This window comes from Aethalodelphis obliquidens, unplaced genomic scaffold (genome assembly GCF_003676395.1).
Source record: "Aethalodelphis obliquidens isolate GAN/ISIS:26980383/991018 unplaced genomic scaffold, ASM367639v1 scaffold102, whole genome shotgun sequence".
In the NCBI taxonomy this organism is placed as follows: domain Eukaryota; kingdom Metazoa; phylum Chordata; class Mammalia; order Artiodactyla; family Delphinidae; genus Aethalodelphis; species Aethalodelphis obliquidens.
Genome location: NW_020838046.1, coordinates 2,400,494 through 2,410,238, shown reverse-complemented (window position 1 = coordinate 2,410,238; position 9,745 = coordinate 2,400,494). Strand labels below are relative to the sequence as shown.

The following is a 9,745-nucleotide window of genomic DNA, read 5'->3' as shown; positions in this document are numbered from 1 at the left end:
CCCCAAATCACTTATAGAGCAGAGGTTCCACACCAGGAGAAGCAAATCAAGAAGACCAGAGGCTGCCGCTGACAAGAGCGTTAGCTCACAGATTCTTCCCAGGGGAAAGGCAGTTCACAGAGGGCTCCAAAGCTCTCCACAAAGGAACTGACCTCACTTGAAACAGAGTGCAGGAATGTTCAAGCCTCAGGGTGCTCTTGAAAACGGTAGCTCCTCTTAATTAAGAGAAAAAAGCTAAACCAAGCCAGTTCACCAGAGAGAACCATGGAAAGAGACAGCTAAGGGGCTTCCCTGGTGGCGCAGTGGTCGGGAGTCCACCTGCCGACGCAGGGAGCGCAGGTTCGTGCCCCGGTCTGGGAAGATCCCACGTGCCGCGGAGCGGCTGGGCCCGTGAGCCACCGCCGCTGAGCCTGCGCGACCGGAGCCTGTGCTCCGCAGCAGGAGAGGCCACAGCAGTGAGAGGCCCGTGTACCGCAAAAAAAAAAAAAAAAAAAAAAGAGACAGCTGAGAAGGACCTCCTGGGGTAAGAACAAACCTCAGAGACTGGCCTTAAAGCTGAACACTAGCCAGAAGACTGTGCAGCAGTTTATGGGCATTGCTGAAAACAGCAGACCAGTCAGCCAACAGTTAGTGGAGCCCAACAGCTGGGTGTGATATCAACTGAAACAGCTTAATGGAGGGATCAGGAAAGAGATAGTCAGAGAGCCCTCTGAAAATCCCTGCATCCCAGGGTGACTTTGCTTATGCTTAAATTGCACCCTCTGAGGAGTGACACCAAAGGCTTTGCACTGGCGGGGAAACAGACTCACTAAAAGAGTCTAGCTGTATCACTAAGCAAATAAATAGGCAAACAACTGCAAAAACAAGCCCAGAGAAAAAGTAGGGGAATCAGTATCCAGAGTTACCAAAATATATTACCTAAAATATCTGGCTTTCAACGAAAAAATTATGAGACATGCAAAGAACAGCAAAGTGACCCATATGCAGGAAAAAAAAAACAGACAACAGAAACTGTGAGAGGGACCAGATGTTGTACTTAACAAAGTTTCACAGCAGCTATCATAACTGTTCAAAGAACTTAAGGAAGCCATGCTGGAAGAAGGAAAGGAAGGTTTCATGATGATGTCTCATTAAATAGAGAACAGCAGTAAAAAAAAATTATAAAATGAAACACACACTGGAGGGGTCCAATGGTAGATGTCAATGGCAAAAGAAAGAATCCATGAACTTGAACATAGAGACTGATTGAGATTATGCAATCCAAAGAACAGGGAGAATAAAGAATGAAGAAAATAGACAATCTTAGAGAAATGTGGGACACCATTAAGTGCACTAATATACGCACAAGAAAAACAACTCACCACACGCAAGAGAAGCCCAATATGATTTACAGCTTATTTTTCATCAGAAACCATGACTGCTACAAGGCAGTGGAGATAGGTAGCAAAGAGCGGACTTCCTGGGTAAATCATTCTCTGCCACAAAAACAGCGTATCAAACAAAACAGGATCTTAAAAAATGGCAAATCAGAACATTAAAGTAAACACAACATGCTTGAAATTATGTTACTATTATTCACATTAGTAACTATCCTTAAAATTGATTTCAAATCCTGGGCAACGCTTTAGGCCACCTACTGGGGGAATTGTAATGCTATTGGTTAAATTCTAGAAATTCTCTCATCAGTCCTGGAAGTTTTTTCACAGTGTTCAAGAGGAATTCAGTTGTGATGACTAACTTGGGTGAAAGTCCGAAAATGATCCTGTAATTTGAGAGTTTCAGGAAGCAACACTGATATAAGAATTTAAACAATTTAGGGACTTCCCTGGTGGCGCAGTGGTTAAATCCGCCTGCCAATGCAGGGGACAGGGGTTCAAGACCTGGTCCAGGAAGATCCCACATGCTGAGGAGCAACTAAGCCCACGCACCACAACTACTAAGCCTGTGCTCTAGAGCCCGCGAGGCACAACTACGGAAGCCCACATGCCTAAAGCCCATGCTCCGCAACAAGAGAAGCCAGCGCAATGAGAAGCCCGCGCACTGCAACGAAGAATAGCCCCCGCTCGCTGCAACTACAGAAAGCCCACGCGCAGCAACAGAGACCCAACGCAGACAATAAATAAATAAATAAATTTATGTTTTAAAAAAAGAATTTAAACAATTTAAAGTAACACAAGGATTTTAATAATATATCCTGTATCCACTAAAATAAATGCCAGGGAATGTATATGAAAAACATTTTTTTGGCCCAAAAGTATTTGCCAAATCTTTGAAAAGGCTTGTGGAAGATCTTTTTGACGTGTCCAAGGAAAATGAACTTCTGGGTGCCCTTGTACTGGTGTCAGCAGTACAGTTGTGAGCCCTCCCTCCCCCTCTCATGGTTTAAAATTAGAGACCATGGGGCCTGGGAGCCACTATGGAACTGCCTCCTGCCCCCAACAGCTGCCTTCCCTTCCTGCAAATGCTAATATTAGGGCTGCACAAATTCCTAGAGTAGAAATTAAGGGCCACAATTAACTGGGTGACTTAACTTGGCAATCTTGCCCTTTTATCATGGTTAGAAACTGGACCTTTTCACAGCCATGGCTTTGCTACAAAGTCACTCAGTTTCTTCAGCTCAACCCCCGTATCTTTGGCCTTTCCAAAGAGCTTCAAGACTCCAACTTATTTTCTCCTGGGCATCAGTTCATACAACATCCTTGTCACCTCGGCCCAGGGCTGTGCTGGACATGCTCTGGACAAAGTTATTTCTAGGGCATACCACAAAGCTGTTCCAGGGCCTCCATGTGGTCACTGTTGGACCTTCAATGGCCAGAGCCAAGGTTAGCACATATAAAAGGGTCACAAGAACAGAGAAAGCTGTCCAAGCAAGAAACAGACCCTATTTTTCTAACCACTGACTCTTGGATGTGAGAGCTCAATTAGGAAGCTGTAGTAATCAAGACAAGACAGTGGCTCAAGAATAGAATAGGAGAGAAGAGAATAGAGAGCCTGGAAACTGGCCTGCACACATTCAGACACTGAGGTGTCCCTCCAGAGGACTGGGAAGAATTTTCTAGACAACCAGCTCTCTGAAAAAAATGAAAGCGAGATCACTACTTTGCACCTATCATGGGATGAATGGTATCCCCAGAAAAAGATATGTCGAAGTCCTTACCCCCAGAATCTGTGCTTGGGAGCTATTTAGAGGTAGAGTCTTTGCAGATGCAATCAAATCAAGAGGTCATTAGGATGGGCCCCAACCCAATAACTAGTATCCTTATGAGGGGAAATGTAGACACAGAGGCAAACATGCACTGAGGGAAGATGATGTATGTAAGAACGCAAAGGAAGAAGCCCTTGTGAAGACAAAGGCAGAGATTGTAGTGATACAGTCACAAGTCCAGACCTCCTGGGGCACCAGGAGCTGAAAGAGGCAGAAAGGATCCTTCCTAGAGCCTCTGGAGGGAGCTTGACCCTCTGACACTTTGATTTTGTACTTCCATAGGAGAATAAATTTCTGGTGTTTTAAAGCCACCCAATTTGTGGTAATTTATTACAGCAGCCCTAGGAAACGAATATAGTGTCATACACAAAATTCAAGCGGATTAAACATGGAATTACCATGTGACCCTTTAATTCCATTCCTAGGTATGCACTCAAGAAAACTGAAGCATGTCCACACAAAAACTTTCACAGCAACTATTCACAATAGCCAAAAAGTGGAAAAAACTCAAATGTCCATCAACTGATTAACTGATGAATGGATAAACAAAATGTGCTCTATCCTTACAATTGAATATTATTCAGTCATAAAAAGGAATAAAATACTGAAACATGTACAATGTGGATTAATTTTGAAAACATGCTCAGTTAGAGAAGGCAGACACAAAAGGCCATAAACTATATGATTCCTTCATATGAAATGTTCAGAACAGGCGAATCCAGAGACAGAAAGTGGATTAGTGGTTACCAGGGTCTAGGGGAGGAGAATGGGGAGTGACTGCTTAATGGGTATAGAGTTTCCTTTCGAGGTGATGAAAATGTTTTGAATCTACATAAATGTGATGGTTGTACAACATTGTGAACGTATTAAATGCCTCTAAATTGTATACTTTAAAATGGCTAACTTTATGTTATACGAACCTTACTTCAATTTAAAAAAAATCAAGCTGCAATGAATTTAAAAACCTGACTAAAAGTCTCCACCCCAGCTCCACCATGTTGGGACTTGTGGGTCGTGTGCCGCTGCCTCAGCCTCTGAGGGCTTGCGGGGACTCAGCCCTTCAGCACCGCTACCCCAAGCCCAGCTCTTACTGCGGGCTGCTTCGGCAGCGCTCCAGCCTGCCAGAGACTATGCTGCTCAAACATATCCATCGCCAAAGGCGGGCACCGCCACTGGGCGTGTCATGGCGGTCATTGGTGCAGTGGTGGATGCCCAATTTGACGAGGGGCTGCCACCCATCCTAAATGTCCTGGAAGTGCAAGGCAGGGAAACCAGGCTGGTTTGGGAGGTGGCCCAGCATTTGGGTGAGAGCACGGTAAGGACCATTGCCATGGATGGTACAGAAGGTTTGGTTAGAGGCCAGAAAGTCCTGGATTCTGGTGCACCAGTCAAACTTCTTGTTGGCCCTAAGACCTTGCATAGAATCATGAACATCATTGGAGAACCTATTGATGAGAGAGGTCCCATCGAAACCAAACACTTTGCTGCTGTTCATGCTGAGGCTCCTGAATTCATGGAGATGAGTGCTGAGCAGGAAATTCTTGCTACTGGTATCAACGTTGGGGATCTGCTGCCTCCCTATGCCGTGGCAAAATTGGGCTCTTTGGTGGCTCTGGAGTTGGCAAGACAGTACTGATCATGCAGTTAATCAACAATGTTGCAAAAGCCCATGGTGGTTACTCTGTGTTTGCTGGTGTTGGTAAGAGGACCCATGAGGGCAATGACTTATACCATGAAATGACTGAGTCTGGTGTTATCAACTTGAAAGATGCTACCTGCAAGGTCGCGCTGGCGTACGGTCAAATGAATGAACCACCTGGTGCTCGGGCCCGGGTAGCTCTGACTGGACTGACTGTAGCTGAATACTTCAGAGACCAAGAAGGTCAAGATGTATTGCTGTTTATTGATAACACCTTTTGCTTCACCCAGGCTGGCTCAGAGATGTCTGCTTTATTGGGCAGAATCCCTTCTGCAGTGGGTTACCAGCCTACCCTGGCCACTGATATGGGTACCATGCAGGAAAGAATCACCACCACCAAAAAGGGATCTATCCCCTCTGTACAGGCTATCTACGTGCCTGCTGATGACTTGACTGACCCTGCCCCTGACACTACCTTTGCCCATTTGGATGCTACCACAGTGCTGTCCCATGTTATTGCTGAACTGGGCAGATATCTAGCTGTGGATCCTCTGGACTCCACCTCTCGCATCATGCATCCCAACATTGTTGGCAATGAGCATTATGATGTTGCCTGTGGGGTGCAAAAGATCCTACAGGACTACAAATCCCTCCAGGACATCATCGCCATCCTGGGTATGGATGAACTTTCTGAGGAAGACAAGTTAACTGTGTCCCGTGCATGGAAAATACAGCGTTTCTTGTCTCAGCCATTCCAGGTGGCTGAGGTCTTTACCAGTCATATGGGGAAGGTGGTACCCCTGAAGAAGGCCATCAAAGGATTCCAGCAGATTTTGGGAGGTGAATATGACCATCTCCCAGAACAGGCCTTCTATATGGTGGGACCCATTGAAGGAGCTGTGGCAAAAGCTGATAAGCTGGCTGAGGAGCACTCGTGAGGAGGTCCTTTTGGCAAACTAAGCACTCATCCTCTGTGCTGTCCCTCTCCTTGCCCCTAATCCAAAAATCACAGTTTCCTCTGTAAGCCCCATGAGAGCCTAGACTGAAGACATTGTGTTCTGTCTGAAGAGTATTTCAGATTTACAATAAAATGTACATCCCTCAAAAAAAAAAAAAAAAAAAAAAAAGAACCAACACATGAGAATTCCTTGGCAGTCCAGTGGTTAAGACCTGGCGCTTTCACTGCTGGGGCCTGGGTTTTATCCCTGGTCAGGGTGTTAAGATCCCGCAAGCCGTGTGGCACAGCCAAAAAAAAAAAAAAAAAAACCAGTTTTTAGAAGAAAATTGAGAACATATATATGCAAAAATTTCTTGAACAAAACATAAGACAACAGACATCCTAAAAGGAAAATAATTATTTTGACTACATTCAAATTAATGATGGGGAATTCCCTGGCAGTCTAGTGGTTAGGACTCCACACTTGCAGTGCAGTGGCCTGGGCTCAATCCCTGATCAGGGAACTAAGATCCTGCAAGCCGTGCAGCGTGGCCAAAATAATAACAATAAAATAAAATTCATGATGGCTGCCAAAAGAAGATACCAAAAACAAACTTCAGAAAGGATGCCTACCACATGTGTGAGCTGCAGGAATTCTTACACACGTGCGCTACAGTACAGATACAAGGATGTTCAAGGTGGTACATGGCAGCAAAATATTGTCAGCAAACTCACTTGCCGGGGGGAGAATGAAATAAATTGCAGGACATACCTGGGGAACGCAGGATGCAGTCATAGAAAGAATGCAAGAGGTCCTCGCCCACTGACATGGGAAGACACCAGTATCAGGGTTTTCTAGAGAGACAAAACCAACACGCACATATATATGCATCTGAGTTGGCAAACTGGAGACCCAGGGGAGCCAATATTCCAGTCCAAGTCCAAGGACAGAAGACTGATGTCAAATAGTCAGACAAGAAGAGTTGCCTCTTCCTACACCTGTTTGTTCTATTCAGGCCTTCAAATGATTGGATGAGGCCCACCCACACTGGGGAGGGCCACTTGCTTTATACAGTCCACCAATTCAAGGTTAACCTCATCCAGAAACACCCTCACAGACACTCCCAGAATCATGTTGGGCCAAATGTTTGGGCTCCCTGTGGCCTACTCAAGTTGACACATGAAATTAGCCTTCACAACACATGTACCCAGTACAGAAATGTGAGTTGCAGAACATAGAGGACACAATTCCATTTAAGCTTGGAAAAGTACAACACAAAACACTGTGTGTGGGCACAAACATACAAATAAATCTATGTCTGTAAGTGCACAGAAATAAATCTATGTCTGTAAGTGCACAGAATTGTCTGAAAGTGAGCACAGATGGCTAATTATGGTGACTTTCGGGAGGGTGGAAGGGAGGACACAGGCTTTTCACTCTATGTGCTTCTGTGCCATTAGGTTGTATTCAACAGGCACACATCCCATTTGCAGTTAAAAAATAACAACAAGGTAAGTTTTAAAAGAGGAAAACAAAGCCAATGGGCTTTGCTCATGGAACTCCACAAGGGAGATCTTCCAGGAGATGCAGCCCTGGGCAGAGGGAGCCAAGCGTGACAAGGAGAGGGGGCCTGAACAGCAGAATCCTGGAGAACTCAGTCAGGAAGAGATGCTAGGAGGGCCAAAGACGGGAGAAGACCCAGAGCTGCCTAAATTGGTGTTTTGTGTCCCAACTCTGAGCAGTGTGGACAGCATGCAGCCTGGCTCATTAGAACAAAGAAAACCTGTAACAACAGGAGAAGCAGCAGCCCCCCAAGTGTGCTGTGCAGGAGGCCGAGCCTGAGCAGGGCTGGGGTGAGGGTTAGGGTAAGAGCCATGGCCAGGCCAAGGTGAGGGCCACAGTGAGGGTCATGGTAAGGGTCAAAGTAAGGGCCATAGTGAGGGCCACAATGAGGGCCAAGGTGAGGGCCACAGTGATGGCCAAGGCGAGGGCTATGATGAAGATCAAGGTGAAAGCCAACTGATGGCTATGGTGAGGGTCACCAGGAAGGCCAAGGTGAAGGCCACAAGGCTGGTCCATCTGGGCTGATGGCAGAAGTAGCCTCATTGCAGTAGTGAGTACCAGGCCTGGGGTTCAGGCATTCCCCTTCACCCTGCACTTTTCAACCTGCCTTCAGAGTTGTTTCTTTCAATGAAGTCTTAGTCAGAGCTCAAATATAAAAAGCTGATCAGAGTAGAAATATTATAGTGCCGTGGTTCTTAAAGTGTGGTCCCACCAACTTGTGGGTCCCTGAAGCCCTTTCAAGACACCTAGCAGTACGGACAGTTTCCATGTTGCCTCTTTCACTCTTACTCTCTCACCAGTGTGGCATTGTCCCAAGGTTGCAGGACTCCAGAGCAGAGAATTCAGCTGTCCTGTATGAAGCTGGGTATTAGAGAGATTTGCACACAAATAAATGCCACTCTTGTCTCTACATTTTGTTCTTTGTTGGTTTTAGAAAATACAGGGGTTTTTCCATTAAAAATACATTATTTATATTAACATATAATGGGCTTATTATTATTTTAAATGAATTAATAAACATTTAAAATTTTCTCAGTTTTGATATCAATAGATTTATCACAGGAACTAAAGCTCTTTGAGGTCTGCGGGAAAGTTTTTAGGAGTTAAAATAATTCTGAGGCTGAAAAGCTCCCAGGGAATCCCTGATTGGTACAGGACATAAGTCTAAAGCAACAGCACTAAACAAGAAAGAACACAATGGTTTTGAGCAACAGAGTTCAAGACTCACAGTTCATAAACTAATGGCTGTGGGTGTGAGTGGTAGAAATAGACCCAGAATTAACGTACGTATGTGTGTGTATACATGCACACATGCATATATGTATTCTGGCCAAACAGAAAAGATTTGGGGATGAACAACAACAAGAAAAATCTAAATAATGCTTTTCATTAGAAACACACCTAAAACATAAGGATATTAAAAAGTTCAAAGAAAAAGAACAGAAAAATACAGAAAAGGCAAATATAACCGAAAAGAAAACTGATGCAGCTATATTACCAGCAAACAAAATTGGCTTTGTGGGAAAATAGTAACTAAAGTTCAGAGGTCATTTGAAAAGGTTCAATTCAGCAGGCAGCCATAAACTTCAAAGGAAAGGCATAACATACTTGATGGCCTCTGACCAGAATGTTAAAATTCAGCAAAAACAAAACAAAGACAAGTTCCATTCATTTAGATATAACCTCTAAATAACTTAAGGGCTAAAAAAATTGCAATGGAAATTTTTAAATATTTAGAACTAAAATGTATCAAAAACATGGCCTGTCAAACCAATGGGATACTGTTGAGAAAGAAACAGCCTTAACAGCTTAGAGTAGAAGAAAAGAAAGGCCAAAATCTAAAAGTTAATCATCTAATTTCAGAAGCTAGGAAAAGAATCATCAAGCCAAACACAGAGAACATATAAGGAATGAAAGAATAATGATAAGAACAGAAATTAATGAATAAAGAGTAAAGAGAAATCAGAGAGGATAAATAAAACTACATGTTGCTTCCTTGACAAACCTCTGTCAAGACTGACCAAGAAAAGGAGATGGCAAAAATAGCCCACATTAGGAATGAAGTGATGGCAGAATTACAAACACTGCACAGATTGAAAAGATAAGAAGATTCAAAGTATATTACAAAGCTATAGTAATTGAAACAGCAATGGTACTGGCATTAAAAAAAAAAGACATATAGACCAGTGGAACAGAATCAAGAGCCCAGAAGTAAACTCTCACATCTGCAGTCAACTAATCTTTGACAAGAGCACCAAAAACACAAAACAGAGAAAGGACAGTTTCTTCAACAAATGTGGTTGGGAAAACTGGACATCCACATGCAAAAGAATGAAAATGAACCACTATCTTATATCATACACAATAATTACCTCAAAATGGATTAAAGGCATAAATGTA

At 43.8% G+C, this 9,745-nt stretch overlaps 1 pseudogene; it reads left to right on the top strand.

Moving 5' to 3' along the window:
* The first annotated feature begins 4,066 nt into the window (after positions 1 to 4,066).
* LOC113614739 (ATP synthase subunit beta, mitochondrial pseudogene) lies at positions 4,067 to 5,980 on the top strand (annotated as a pseudogene).
* Positions 5,981 to 9,745: the final 3,765 nt, after the last annotated feature.